This window comes from Cryptomeria japonica, unplaced genomic scaffold, assembly GCF_030272615.1.
Source record: "Cryptomeria japonica unplaced genomic scaffold, Sugi_1.0 HiC_scaffold_15, whole genome shotgun sequence".
Taxonomy (NCBI): domain Eukaryota; kingdom Viridiplantae; phylum Streptophyta; class Pinopsida; order Cupressales; family Cupressaceae; genus Cryptomeria; species Cryptomeria japonica.
In genome coordinates, this window is record NW_026728837.1 from 1,712,501 (window position 1) to 1,727,500 (window position 15,000).

The following is a 15,000-nucleotide window of genomic DNA, read 5'->3' on the forward strand; positions in this document are numbered from 1 at the left end:
TGGCGCGCACGAAGTCGGAAGTAGGGTTAATTGCCCGGGTGCGCACCTTTGCCAGGGTGGGCACCTTACCTGGGCTGCGCACCAGGGCGGGCTCAAGATGGCACGCGCGTTCCGTTTTTTTCACTATCTTTCAAAACGGAAATTTTAAAATCTCCTTTTTTTTTTGCCTTTTCTGGAAATTAGTGAAGGCAGCGCATCAAAGGTGCGCACCTCGCTGCCCACCTTGGTGTGCTCTGAGGTGCGCACCCGGGAGCGCTACGAAGTGTGCTCCAAGGTGCGGCGTGCACGTTGTCGGAGCCCGGTTTGCCCCGGGTGCGCACCTCGCCTGCACCTTGGCCGGGGTGGGCACCTTGGCTGGGTTTGCCCAGGGTGCGCTCCGAAGCGGGGTTACTGGAGCGCCCCCTCTTTTTTTGTCAGAGCGTTTGGTGGGGTTTCTCGCATTGGCTCTTCCCAGGCCCGGTTGTTGGGTGCGCTCCCACCCTGGCGCGCGCGAAGTTGGAAGTTGGATTAATTGCCCGGGCGCGCACCTTCGCCAGGGTGGGCACCTTGGTGCGCACACCTTGGCTGGGCTGCGCACCAGGGCGGGCTCAAGATGGCACCAGCATTCCCTTTTTCTCACTATCTTTCAAAACGGAAATTTTAAAATCTCGTTTTTTTTTTGCCTTTTATGGAAATTAGTGAAGGCATCGCATCAAAGGTGCGCACCTCGCTGCCCACCTTGGTGTGCTCCGAGGTGCCCACCACGGTGCGCAACGCCGGTGCGAACCCGGGAGCGCCCCGATGTGTGCTCCAAGGTGCGGCGTGCACGAAGTCGGACCCCGGTTTGCCCCGGGTGCGCACCTCGCGTGCACCTTGGTGCGCACACCTTGGCTGGGTTGCGCGGCCTGGTGGGCACCATGGTGCGCACCAAGGAGCGCTCCGAAGTGTGCTCCAAGGTGCGGCGTGCACGAAGTCGGAGCCCGGTTTGCCCCGGGTACGCACCTTCGCCGGGGTGGGCACCTCGGCTGGGTTGCGCGCCCTGGTGCGCACCAAGGAGCGCTCCGAAGTGTGCTCCAAGGTGCGGCGTGCACGAAGTCGGAGCCCGGTTTGCCCCGGGTGCGCACCTCGCGTGCACCTTCGGCGGGGTTGCGCGCCCTGGTGGGCACCATGGTGCGCACCAAGGAGCGCTCCGAAGTGTGCTCCAAGGTGCGGCGTGCACGAAGTCGGAGCCCGGTTTGCCCCGGGTGCGCACCTCGCGTGCACCTTCGGCGGGGTTGCGCGCCCTGGTGGGCACCATGGTGCGCACCAAGGAGCGCTCCGAAGTGTGCTCCAAGGTGCGGCGTGCACGAAGTCGGAGCCCGGTTTGCCCCGGGTGCGCACCTCGCGTGCACCTTCGCCGCGGTGGGCACCATGGCGTGCACGAAGTCGGAGCCCGGTTTGCCCCGGGTGCGCACCTCGCGTGCACCTTCGCCGGGGTGGGCACCTCGGCTGGGTTGCGCGCCCTGGTGCGCACCAAGGAGCGCTCCGAAGTGTGCTCCAAGGTGCGGCGTGCACGAAGTCGGAGCCCGGTTTGCCCCGGGTGCGCACCTCGCGTGCACCTTCGCCAGGGTGGGCACCTCGGTGCGCACACCTTCTCAATGTTTTCTTGCCTTTTCTGGAAATTGGTGAAGGCAGCGCATCAAAGGTGCGCACCTCGGTGTGCTCCGAGGTGCGAACCCGAGAGCGCTCCGAGGTGCCCACGAAGTCGAAAGTCGGGTTAATTGCATTGTTTTCCCCGGGTGCGCTCCGAGGTGCGCAACATCGGCGCGCACCAAGGAGGGCTCCGAAGTGTGCTCCAAGGTGCGCACGATGGCGTGCACCTCTGGTGCGCACGATTCGGAGCTCGGTTTGACCGGGGTGCGCACACCTTGGCTGGGTTGCGCACCTTTTGTGCGCTCCAAGGTGCGCACGAAGTCGGAGCTCGGTTTGCCCCGGGTGCGCACCTTCGCCAGGGTGCGCACCTTGATGCGCACGCCTTGGCTGGGCTGCGCACCTTGGTGGGCGCCATGGTGCGCACCTTTCGTGCGCTCCAAGGTGCGCACGAAGTCGGAGCTCGGTTTGCCCCGGGTGCGCACCTTGGTGGGCGCCATGGTGCACTCCGAGGTGCCCAAGATTGGTGCGCACCAAGGAGCGCTCCGAAGTGCGCTCCAAGGTGCGCGCGAAGTCGAAAGTTGGGTTAATTGTCCGGTTTGCCTCGGGTGCGCACCTTGCGTGCACCTTCGCCAGGGTGGGCGCCTTGGTGCGCACACCTTGGCTGGGCTGCGCACACCTTGGCACCCGCGTTTCCTTCATTTTAAATTTTTTTTTTTTACAATCTCTCAAGTGGGAAATTCTATAATCTCAACTTTTTTTGCCTTTTCAGGAAACTTTTGAATGGAGCGCATCATTGGTGCGCTCCGAAGTGTGCTCCAAAGCTCTCTCCAGCTGCGTGCACCTGCCCCGGCCGCGCACCCGGCCCCGCCCAGCTTCGCTCACCTGTCCCGGGCGTCTGGTGCGGAACCTTAGAGTAAGAAACATCACCGTGCACCTTGGCCAACGTGCGCGACTCGACCGAGCGCGCACTGGCCGAGGTGCACACCGATTTCACCTGGGTGCGCGCGCAGCACCTCGGGCGCACCGGGGTGCGCGCACAACGCCCGGGTTGCACCGTGGCCTGTGTGCTCGGGGCGCCTCGGGTGCGCGCTCGGTGTCGCCCCCGCGCGCGCGGTAGTGCGGGCAGCGCACCCCGGCCCGGCCCGGCCCCGACGAGAACGCAAACGGGCAAAAGGTTTATTCAAATAGCATTGCGACGCCCGGCGAAAAACTAAAAAAGGGTGCAACACCGGGACTTCCCGAGAGGTCACCCATCCCAGTACTACTCCGGCCCAAGCGCGCTTAACTGCGGAGTTCTGATGGGATCCGGTGCACTAATGCTGGTATGATCGCACCCGTTATGAGCTTGTCGCAGTGTGTACTTAGCAAACCGCGACCCACGTGCGAATCCACCCCGGCCACCCACCCCCGTCGAGGTGCACACCCTCCCTCGCGAAGTGCGCCCCGTTCGCCAAGTGTGAGCCCTGCCCGGGTGCGCGCACCTTGCTAGGGCGTCGGGTGTGCACCCGGCCCGGCCTACGTGCGTGCACCTGGAGGGGGCGTCGTGTGCGTGCAGTGTCCCGTCTGCAACGCGGTGCCCACACACCACCTCGGGCGCAACGACCTGCGCTCACATGTGGGCCGAGTGCACCTTGGTGCATGTTCGGGGCGCCTCGGGTGCACGCTCGATCTTGCCCCGGTGCACCAAGGCGCTCGGTTTGCCCCGGGTGCGCACTTGGTGCAAGGTGGGCACCCAAAATAGGGATCAAGCACCAAAACACAAGTTTCGGGATGCAAAATGGGACCCAAGGACCACAAATGCGTTCCAAGACCCATGATGGGTCCACGAGAACAAAAATGTGTTCCGAGACTTAATAAACAAATATTGGGTTTTAGGAGAAGAAACATGCTCTGATGCCCAAAACGAGAATCGACCCCGAAAAGGCCACAGGCCAAAAGTGGGATGCGAGACAAAAAAAAATGGGACCCGAGGACCAAAATTGGGTTCCCAGGTCGAAGACAGGGCAACCGGACAAGAAACGACCTCTAAGGCTCGAAATGAGTCCCGACGACTAAAACTTGACAAGAAGCACCCATCAGGCACCCAACTCGACACCCATGGGATGCCGACCCACCCGGGCTTCCACCTAGCACACCTTGGCACCCACCCACCCTCGCACCCAACCTCGCACCCAACTTAGCACCTTTGAACCCACATTGGCACTCACCCTGACCCTGGCACCTTGGAACCCACATTGGCACTCACCTTGACCCTGGCACCCACCTTTGCACTCACCTTGGGACCCACCCTGGCTCCCACCTCGGCACCCACCCAGACACCCACCTTGGTTCCTTGGCACCCACCTTGGATCCTTGGCACCCACCCCGACACCCACCTTGGCACGCAACTTGGCTACTTGCCACCCACCTTGGCTCCTTGACGCCCACCCCGACAACCACCCCGTGACCTACCCTGGCTAGGGTTGGTGCACACCCACCCTGGTGCCCACCTTGGCACCCACCCTATGACCCACCTTGGCACGCACCTTAGTACCCACCCCGTTACCCACCCTAGGACCCACCCCGTGACCCACCTTGGCCAGGGTGGGTGCACCCACCCTGGTGCCCACCTTGGCACCCACCCATCCTAGCACCCAGCCTGTGACCGGGCTTGGAACCCAACCTTGCACCCGCACCCGTCTTGGCCAGTGTGGGTGCGCACCCATCCTGGCACCCACGTTGTGACACACCCTTTAACCCACGCACCCTAGCACCCACGTTGGCACCCACCTTGGAACCCAACCTAGCAACTTGGCACCCACCCCGTGACCCACCTTGGCATCCACCATAGCAGTCGCCGACTTGGCACCCACCTCGGCACCCACCTTGACACTTGTGGACCCACCTTGCCACTCACCCTAGCATCGACCCATCCTAGCACCCACCCTGGCACCTTTGCACCCTAGCACTCACCCATCCTAGCACCTAACCTGTGACCCACCTTGACACTCACCCTCGCACCCACCTTGGAACCCAACCTAGCACCCACCCACCCTGACACCAACCCTAGCACCTACCCACCCTTGCACCCACCCTGTGACCCATCTTGGCACCCACCCATCCTACCACTCAACCTATCACCCACCTTCTCACCCACCTTGGCATCCACCTTAGCACCCACCCACACTGGCACCTTGGCACCCACCTCGGGCAAGGTGGGTGCACACCCACCCTGGCACCCAATTTAGAACCCACCGAGCATGTTACCCACCTTGGCACCCACATTGCAGCCCACCCTAGTACCCACCCTATGACCCACATTGGCATCCACACCCTAGCACCCAGGCACCTCGACACCCGCCTTGACACCCACCCTAGCACTGAACCTGTGACCCACCTTGGAACTCACCCTAGAACCCACCCACCCTGTGAACCACCTTGGCATCCACCTTAGCACCCACCCACCTTGGCACCCACTCTAGCACTCACCCATCCTAACACCCAACTTGTTACCCACCTTGGCACCCGCCCTCGCGTCCACCTTGAAACCCACCCTAGCACCCACCCACGCAGGAGCCCACCTTGGCACCCAACCTAACACCCACGCATCCTGGCACCCAACTTGTGACCCACCTTGGAACCCACCCTAGTACCCACCTTTGAACCCACTATATCACCAACCCACCTTGGCACCCACCCTATGACCCTCTTTGGAATCCACCCTAGCACGCACCCACCCTGGCACCCACCATGGAGCGCACCCTAGCACCCACCCACCTCGGCACGCACCTCAACACCCACCTTGGTGTGCGCACTGCGCCAACCTCTCAAAGACCCTATGTGGTGCGCTCCAAAGTGTACACCTTTGGTGCGCTCCAAGGTGCGCACCTTTGGTGCACACCGAGGTGCACACCAAAGTGTGCACCGAGGTGAGCACCAAAGTGCACTCCAGGGTGCACACCAAGGCGTGCACCTTTGGTGCGGTCAATGCAAACGAATTCGGAAGTTGGGGTCGATGTCCTAATCGCTGCTGCAGACTACACGTATGAGAATCGGACAAATAGCTTTATATAGGGGAGGTGTTGCGTTTGATGGGTCGACTCCCCTGGTTGTGTGCACTGCACCAACTTCAAAGACCCTGTCTTGTTTAAGAAGTCAAAAGTTGGGGTGGATGTCCTAATCATTGCTGCAGTCTACGCATGTATGAGAATCAGACAAATAGCTTATATAGGGGAGGTGTTGCATTCGGTGGGTTGACTCCCCTGGTTGTGCGCACTGCGCCAACCTCAAAGACCCCGCATAGCAGAAGAAGTCGGAAGTCGGATTTTGGTGAGCACCAAGGCGTGCACCTTTGGTGCGGTCAACGCAGACGAATTCAGAAGTTGGGGTGGATGTCCTAATCGTTGTTGCAGGCTACACATGTATGAGAATCAGACAAATAGCTTATATAGGGGAGGTGTTGGGTTTGATGGGTCAACTCCCTTGGTTGTGCGCATTACGCCAACCTCAAAGACCTTGTTTTCGTTAAGAAGTCAAAAGTTGGGGTCAATGTCCTAATGGCTCCTGCAGGCTACACATGTATGAGAATCGGACAAATAGCTTATATAGGGGAGGTGTTGGGTTTGATGGGTCGACTCCCCTGGTTGTGCGCATTACGTCAACCTCAAAGACCTTGTTTTCGTTAAGAAGTCAAAAGTTGGGGTCGATGTCCTAATTGCTCCTGTAGACTACACATGTATGAGAATCAGACAAATAGCTTATATAGGGGAGGTGTTGGGTTTGATGGGTTGACTCCCCTAGTTGTTCGCATTACACCAACCTCAAAGACCTTGTTTTCGTTTAGAAGCCGAAAGTTGGGGTCGATGTCCTAATTGCTCCTGCAGGCTACGCATGTATGAGAATCAGACAAATAGCTTATATAGGGGAGGTGTTGGGTTTGATGGGTCGACTCCCCTGGTTGTGCGCATTGCGCCAACCTCAAAGACCCTGCATTGCGGATGAAGTCGAAAGTCAGAGTTTGGTGTGCTACAAGGTGTGGTCGAAGGTGCTCACCTAGGTGTGCACCTTTGGAGCACAGGAAAAGTGCCCTCCAAAAGTGCGCACCTTTGGAGTGCACAAAAGTGCCCTCCAAAAGTGCGCACCTTTGGAGCGCAGAAAAGTGCCCTCCAAAAAGTGCCCTCCAAAAGTGCGCACCTTTGGAGCGCAGAAAAGTGCCCTCCAAAAAGTGCCCTCCAAAAGTGCGCACCTTTGGAGCGCAGAAAAGTGCCCTCCAAAAAGTGCCCTCCAAAAGTGCGCACCTTTGGAGCGCAGAAAAGTGCCCTCCAAAAAGTGCCCTCCAAAAGTGCGCACCTTTGGAGCGCAGAAAAGTGCCCTCCAAAAAGTGCCCTCCAAAAGTGCGCACCTTTGGAGCGCAGAAAAGTGCCCTCCAAAAAGTGCCCTCCAAAAGTGCGCACCTTTGGAGCGCAGAAAAGTGCCCTCCAAAAAGTGCCCTCCAAAAGTGCGCACCTTTGGAGCGCAGAAAAGTGCCCTCCAAAAAGTGCCCTCCAAAAGTGCGCACCTTTGGAGCGCAGAAAAGTGCCCTCCAAAAGTGCGCACTTTTGGTGCGCACCAAGGCGCTGGTTCGGTCGTTGCAGGCGAGTTCGGAAGTTGGGGTCGATGTCCTGAGCGGAGGTGCAAACTACACAGGTGTCGGAATCGGACAAATAGCTTATATAGGGGAGGTGTATGCTTCGATGGGTCGACTCCCCAGGTTGAGCGCACCGCGCCAACCTCAAAGACCCTACGGTATGGATGAAGTCGGAAGTTGGGTCCGATGACCGATTCGATTAGTAGGTATGCTCATGAGGTCGGAATTTGGGTCCGATGACCTGCCATGTGCAGGAAGGCGAATGTTGACACTGTGCGTTGCAAGGTGCACACCAAGGCGCTGGTGCGGTCTTTTTAGTCGAGTTCGGAAGTTGGGGTCGATGTCCTGATCGGAGGTGCAAGCTACACAGGTGTGGGAATCGGACAAATAGCTTATATAGGGGAGGTGTATGCTTCGTTGGGTCGACTCCCCGGGTTGAGCGCACCGCGCCAACCTCAAAGACCCTACGGTATGGATGAAGTCGGAAGTTGGGTCCGATGACCGATTCGATATGTAGGCATACTCGCGAGGTCGGAATTTGGGTCCGATGACCTGCCACGTGCAGGAAGGCGAATGTTGGCACTGTGCGTTGCAAGGTGCGCACCAAGGCGCTGGTTCGGTCGTTGGAGGCGAGTTCGGAAGTTGGGGTCGATGTCTTGATCGGAGGTGCAAACTACACAGGTGTGGGAATCGGACAAATAGCTTATATAGGGGAGGTGTATGCTTCGTTGGGTCGACTCCCCGGGTTGAGCGCACCGCGCCAACCTCAAAGACCCTACGGTATGGATGAAGTCGGAAGTTGGGTCCGATGACCGATTCGATATGTAGGCATACTCGCGAGGTCGGAATTTGGGTCCGATGACCTGCCATGTGCAGGAAGGCGAATGTTGGGACTGTGCGTCGCAAGGTGCGCACCAAGGCGCTGGTGCCGTCGTTGCAGTCGAGTTCGGAAGTTGGGGTCGATGTCCTGGTCAGAGGTGCAAACTACACAGGTGTGGGAATCGGACAAATAGCTTATATAGGGGAGGTGTATGCTTCGATGGGTCGACTCCCTGGGTTGAGCGCACCGCGCCAACCTCAAAGACCCTACAGTATGGATGAAGTCGGAAGTTGGGTCCGATGACCGATTCGATACGTAGGCATATTGGCGAGGTCTGAATTTGTGTCCGATGACCTGCCATGCGCAGGAAGGCGGAATTTGGGTCCGATGACCGAGTTGATGGCGTGCCATGCGCAGAAAGGCGGAATTTGGGTCCGATGACCGAGTTGATGTTGATGGCCCGCCATGCACAGGAAGGCGGAATTTGGGTCCGATGACCGATTTGAAGGCGTGCCATACGCAAAAAGGCGGAGTTTGGGTCCGATGACCGAGTTGATATTGATGGCCCGCCATGCGCAGGAAGGCGGAATTTGGGTCCGATGACCTGACATACGCATGGAGTCCGACTCGGGGGCCGATGTTCGATTCGATGACTTGCATTGTGGGTAAAGTCGGAAGTTGTGGTCTTTGACCCGATTCGATGACCAGACTTCGGCTGCTTGAGAATCGGACAAATAACTTATATAGGGGAGGTAGTGTTCTCGAGCATCCTCCCCCCGTGCCCGTTTATGTCGATTGATGCTGGTGCTCGACTGGTTGGAGCGCTCGGATGCAAAAATCTTGCACCAGGATTTATCGATTGTGATGGACACGGCAAGTCTCCTGATTGCTATGCAGGAGCTCATCGTGAATCTCTATGCGGCCTTGGTATGGACTCGACCTGCGGAATGGTTCGGCAATGGTAGTCGCTCCAACACGTCCTTGCAATGGCCACAGAGGTGATTCGACTAGAGCTCCAGTCTAGCTTTTGGGTTGCTTGGCGGACTGGTATAGCCGCGATCGAGTTCCGGCCATGAACGTTTTAGATAGCTCTTGGGCTTTCTGGGACGGAAGTCGGAAGTTTGGGCTGTTGTCCGATTTGATGACCATTCTTCGGATGTGTGAGAATCGGACAAATAACTTATATAGGGGACTGTGTTGTCTCACGCAGCCCCCTCCGTGCCCCTCTATCTCGACCGATGTTGGTGCTTGAAAGGGTTGGGATCGCTCGGATTTATAAACGTGCACCACCATTTGTCGAGTGTGAGGGACGCGGCAGGTCTCCTAAATGCTATGCGGGCGCTCTCTGAGAATCTCTATCCGGCCTCGACACAGACTAGTCTTGCTGAATGGTTTGGCACTGGTAGTCGATCCAACACGTCGTTGTTGTGGCCGCCTAGGCGATTCGATTCGAGCCCCCGTCTAGCTTTTGGGTTGCTTGGCGGATTTTGCCCTATCCGCAAGTGAGCTCGGTCCCTAAACGTTCGAGAAACCCGATTGCTATGCGCCGACTCTCTTTCTTGCGAGCCTCCATCTAGCTTTTGGGTCTCTACGGAACGGAAGTCGGAATCTGGGACCGTTGTTTGATTCGACGAGGCAGACTACGGTTGTGCGAGAATCGGACAAATAACTTATATAGGGGAGGTGTTGACTGGAGCATTCTCCCCCGTGCCCCTCTAACTCGACCAATGCTGGCGCTCGAACGGTGGTAGCGCTCGGATTTTCATTGAGCGCCAGCATTGGTCGATTTAGAGGGGCATGCGAGATTCCCGAATGCTATGCGAGGGCTCTAACGGAAATGTCTATTGGTTTCGGTATGGATGCAATTGTGAGTGGTTCGGCAAAGGTAGTCGTTCCGATGCGTCCATGTCGTGGCCAAATCGATAATTCGATTTGAGCCCTCGTATAGCATTTGGGTCTCTCGATGTGATTCCGCATTCCAGTCCCTTTGGGCACTGCTTGAGCCGCATCCCAGGGGGTTCCCTTCCCAATAATCTGCCTCGCAACCCGATTGCTATGCGGTGAGGCTCCTCGGCCGCCTCGGAACTATCTGTGTATCAGACGCATCGCGGGATAAGGGGTTGGCAACGGTAGTCGCCCCAAGCGCGTCCGATGCTTGGACCATTCCGAGGCGGCCCTGAAGCCTCTTCCGTCTAGCCGTTGGGTCCTTCTCGCCGCATCCCTCGCCTCGCACCCCGATTGCTATGCGGTGAGGCTCCTCGGCCGCCTCGGAACTATCTGTGTATCGGACGCGTCGCGGGATAAGGGGTTGTCACTGGTAGTCGCCCCAAGCGCGTCCGATGCTTGGACCATTCCGAGGCGGCCCTGAAGCCTCTTCCGTCTAGCCGTTGGGTCCTTCTCGCCGCATCCCTCGCCTCGCACCCCGATTGCTATGCGGTGAGGCTCCTCGGCCGCCTCGGAACTATCTGTGTATCGGACGCGTCGCGGGATAAGGGGTTGTCATTGGTAGTCGCCCCAAGCGCGTCCGATGCTTGGACCATTCCGAGGCGGCCCTGAAGCCTCTTCCGTCTAGCCGTTGGGTCCTTCTCGCCGCATCCCTCGCCTCGCACCCCGATTGCTATGCGGTGAGGCTCCTCGGCCGCCTCGGAACTATCTGTGTATCGGACGCGTCGCGGGATAAGGGGTTGTCACTGGTAGTCGCCCCAAGCGCGTCCGATGCTTGGACCATTCCGAGGCGGCCCTGAAGCCTCTTCCGTCTAGCCGTTGGGTCCTTCTCGCCGCATCCCTCGCCTCGCACCCCGATTGCTATGCGGTGAGGCTCCTCGGCCGCCTCGGAACTATCTGTGTATCGGACGCGTCGCGGGATAAGGGGTTGTCACTGGTAGTCGCCCCAAGCGCGTTCGATGCTTGGACCATTCCGAGGCGGCCCTGAAGCCTCTTCCGTCTAGCCGTTGGGTCCTTCTCGCCGCATCCCTCGCCTCGCACCCCGATTGCTATGCGGTGAGGCTCCTCGGCCGCCTTGGAACTATCTGTGTATCGGACGCGTCGCGGGATAAGGGGTTGTCACTGGTAGTCGCCCCAAGCGCGTCCGATGCTTGGACCATTCCGAGGCGGACCCGAAGCCTCTTCCGTCTAGCCGTTGGGTCCTTCTCGCCGCATCCTTCGCCTCGCACCCCGATTGCTATGCGGTGAGGCTCCTCGGCCGCCTCGGAACTATCTGTGTATCGGACGCGTCGCGGGATAAGGGGTTGTCACTGGTAGTCGCCCCAAGCGCGTCCGATGCTTGGACCATTCCGAGGCGGACCCGAAGCCTCTTCCGTCTAGCCGTTGGGTCCTTCTCGCCGCATCCCTCGCCTCGCACCCCGATTGCTATGCGGTGAGGCTCCTCGGCCGCCTTGGAACTATCTGTGTATCGGACGCGTCGCGGGATAAGGGGTTGTCACTGGTAGTCGCCCCAAGCGCGTCCGATGCTTGGACCATTCCGAGGCGGACCCGAAGCCTCTTCCGTCTAGCCGTTGGGTCCTTCTCGCCGCATCCCTCGCCTCGCACCCCGATTGCTATGCGGTGAGGCTCCTCGGCCGCCTTGGAACTATCTGTGTATCGGACGCGTCGCGGGATAAGGGGTTGTCACTGGTAGTCGCCCCAAGCGCGTCCGATGCTTGGACCATTCCGAGGCGGACCCGAAGCCTCTTCCGTCTAGCCGTTGGGTCCTTCTCGCCGCATCCCTCGCCTCGCACCCCGATTGCTATGCGGTGAGGCTCCTCGGCCGCCTTGGAACTATCTGTGTATCGGACGCGTCGCGGGATAAGGGGTTGTCACTGGTAGTCGCCCCAAGCGCGTCCGATGCTTGGACCATTCCGAGGCGGCCCCGAAGCCTCTTCCGTGTAGCCGTTGGGTCCTTCTCGCCGCATCCCTCGCCTCGCACCCCGATTGCTATGCGGTGAGGCTCCTCGGCCGCCTTGGAACTATCTGTGTATCGGACGCGTCGCGGGATAAGGGGTTGTCACTGGTAGTCGCCCCAAGCGCGTCCGATGCTTGGACCATTCCGAGGCGGCCCCGAAGCCTCTTCCGTGTAGCCGTTGGGTCCTTCTCGCCGCATCCCTCGCCTCGCACCCCGATTGCTATGCGGTGAGGCTCCTCGGCCGCCTTGGAACTATCTGTGTATCGGACGCGTCGCGGGATAAGGGGTTGTCACTGGTAGTCGCCCCAAGCGCGTCCGATGCTTGGACCATTCCGAGGCGGACCTGAAGCCTCTTCCCTCTAGCCGTTGGGGCTTTCTCGCCGCATCCCTCGCCTCGCACCCTGATTGCTATGCTGTGAGGCTCCTCGGCCGCCTTGGAACTATCTGTGTATCGGATGCATCGCGGGATAAGGGGTTGGCAGTGGTAGTCGCCCCAAGCGCATCCGATGCTTGGACCATTCCGAGGCGGCCCTGCAGCCTCTTCCGTCTAGCCGTTGGGGCCATCTCGCCGCATCCCCCACCTCGCACCACGATTGCTATGCGGTGAGGCTCCTTGGCCGCCTCGGAACTATCTGTGTATCGGACGCATCGCGGGATAAGGGGTTGTCACTGGTAGTCGCCCCAAGCGCGTCCGATGCTTGGACTATTCCGAGGCGGCCCTGCAGCCTCTTCCGTCTAGCCGTTGGGGCCATCTCGCTGCATCCCCCACCTCCTCGGCCGCCTCGGAACTATCTGTGTATCGGACGCATCGCGGGATAAGGGGTTGGCAGTGGTAGTCGCCCCAAGCGCGTCCGATGCTTGGACTATTCCGAGGCAGCCCTGCAGCCTCTTCCGTCTAGCCTTTGGGGCCATCTCGCCGCATCCCTCGCCTCGCACCCCGATTGCTATGCGGTGAGGCTCCTCGGCCGCCTGGGAACTATCTTCGTATCGGACGCATCGCGGGATAAGGGGTTGTCACTGGTAGTCGCCCCAAGCGCGTCCGATGCTTGGACTATTCCGAGGCGGCCCTGTGGCCTCTTCCGTCTAGCCGTTGGGGCCATCTCGCCGCATCCCCCACCTCGCACCCCGATTGCTATGCGGTGAGGCTCTTCGGCCGCCTTGGAACTATCTTCGTATCGGACGCATTGCGGGATAAGGGGTTGTCACTGGTAGTGGCCCCAAGCGCGTCCGATGCTTGGACTATTCCGAGGCGGCCCTGCAGCCTCTTCCGTCTAGCCGTTGGGGCCATCTCGCCGCATCCCCCACCTCGCACCCCGATTGCTATGCGGTGAGGCTCCTCGGCCGCCTTGGAACTATCTTCGTATCGGACGCATCGCGGGATAAGGGGTTGTCACTGGTAGTCGCCCCAAGCGCGTCCGATGCTTGGACTATTCCGACGCGGCCCTGTGGCCTCTTCCGTCTAGCCGTTGGGGCCATCTCGCCGCATCCCCCACCTCGCACCCCGATTGCTATGCGGTGAGGCTCCTCGGCCGCCTTGGAACCATCTTCGTATCGGACGCATCGCGGGATAGGGGGCTGTCACTGGTAGTCGCCCCAAGCGTGTCCGATGCTTGGACCATTCCTAGGCGGCCCTGAAGCCTCTTCCGTCTAGCCGTTGGGGCCTTCCCGCCCCATCCCTCGCCTCGCACCCCCGATTGCTATGCGGTGAGGCTCCTCGGCCGCCTTGGAACCATCTGTGTATCGGACGCATCGCGGGATAAGGGGTTGGCACTGGCAGTCGCCCCAAGCGCGTCCGATGCTTGGACCATTCCGAGGTGGCCCTGAAGCCTCTTCCGTCTAGCCGTTGGGGCCTTCCCGCCCCATCCCTCGCCTCGCACCCCGATTGATATGCGGTGAGGCTCCTCGGCCGCCTTGGAACTATCTGTGTATCGGACGCATCGCGGGATAAGGGGTTGGCACTGGTAGTCGTCCCAATCGCATCCGATGCTTGGACCATTCCGAGGCGGCCCTGCAGCCTCTTCCGTTTAGCCGTCGGGGCCTTCCCGCCGCATCCCTCGCCTCGCATCCCGATTCCTATGCGGTGAGTCTTCTCGGCCGCCGCGGAACTATACCTGTTATTGCTACTGCATCCTTCGGCTGGTAACCTCCTCTGCCGCCTTGGAACGTTCTCTTTGTCGGACGCGTCGCGGGATAAGGGGTTGGCACTGGTAGTCGCCCCAAGCGCGCCCGATGCATAGACCGCTCCGAGTCGACCTTGCTTTCAGCCTCTCACATGCATAGACCTCTCTGAGTCGACCCTGCAGCCTCTCACGTTTAGCCTTTGGAATCTCGCCTCACAACATGATTGCTATCCTTGATGCATCCCTTGCCTCGAGCCCTGATTGCTTTCTTGGCTGCATCCCTCCTCTCCTCACAGCCCGGTTGTCATCACTGCTTCATCCGTCGCTTCATGCATTCTGGCTGCTGGGCCCTTCCCACCGCACACCTCGATTGCTATCTCTTCTGCATCACACACCCCGATTGCTATCTCTGCTACATCCCTCGGCTCTCACTTCTGCATCCTTCGCCTCACACCTCGATTGCTATCAATGCTGCATCCGTAACCTCACACCCCGATTGCTATGCGGGGAGGCTCCTTGGCCGCCTTGGAAATTTCTGTGTGTCGGACGCACCGCGGGATAAGGGGTTGGCACTGGTAGTCGCCCCAAGTGCGCCCGATTCTTAGACCGCTTCGAGGTGACCTCGTAGCCTCTTTCGTCCAGGCTTCCTGCCTTCAACGCCCTTTTTACACCTCGATTGCTATGCGCGGGCTCGTTGGCGTCTATCACCTCTCTGCGAAGAGTGGCACGATGATTGTTGGGGTAAATCGTAGCAGTCCGATCTCTGGCCTTGGGCCATTGTGAGGGCTGATCGATTTCCTGTGCGCATCTCGTGTTCGCCCAGTAACAGACTCGACGACTTGTAATCGGTCTTGTTCCCGATTGTTCCTGGAGGTAGTCTTCGGAACTCTTGGATTTGACCTGTCACTCGAACTGTCCTCTTCCGAGGATGCTTGTGTGTGTG

The 15,000-nt window shown here is 59.5% G+C and overlaps 1 non-coding gene across 1 annotated transcript; it reads right to left on the minus strand.

Moving 5' to 3' along the window:
• Positions 1–2,828: 2,828 nt before the first annotated feature.
• Positions 2,829–2,947, minus strand: LOC131860570 (5S ribosomal RNA). The gene has a single exon (XR_009359664.1). It is a non-coding gene; the product is annotated as a 5S ribosomal RNA (ribosomal RNA).
• Positions 2,948–15,000: the final 12,053 nt, after the last annotated feature.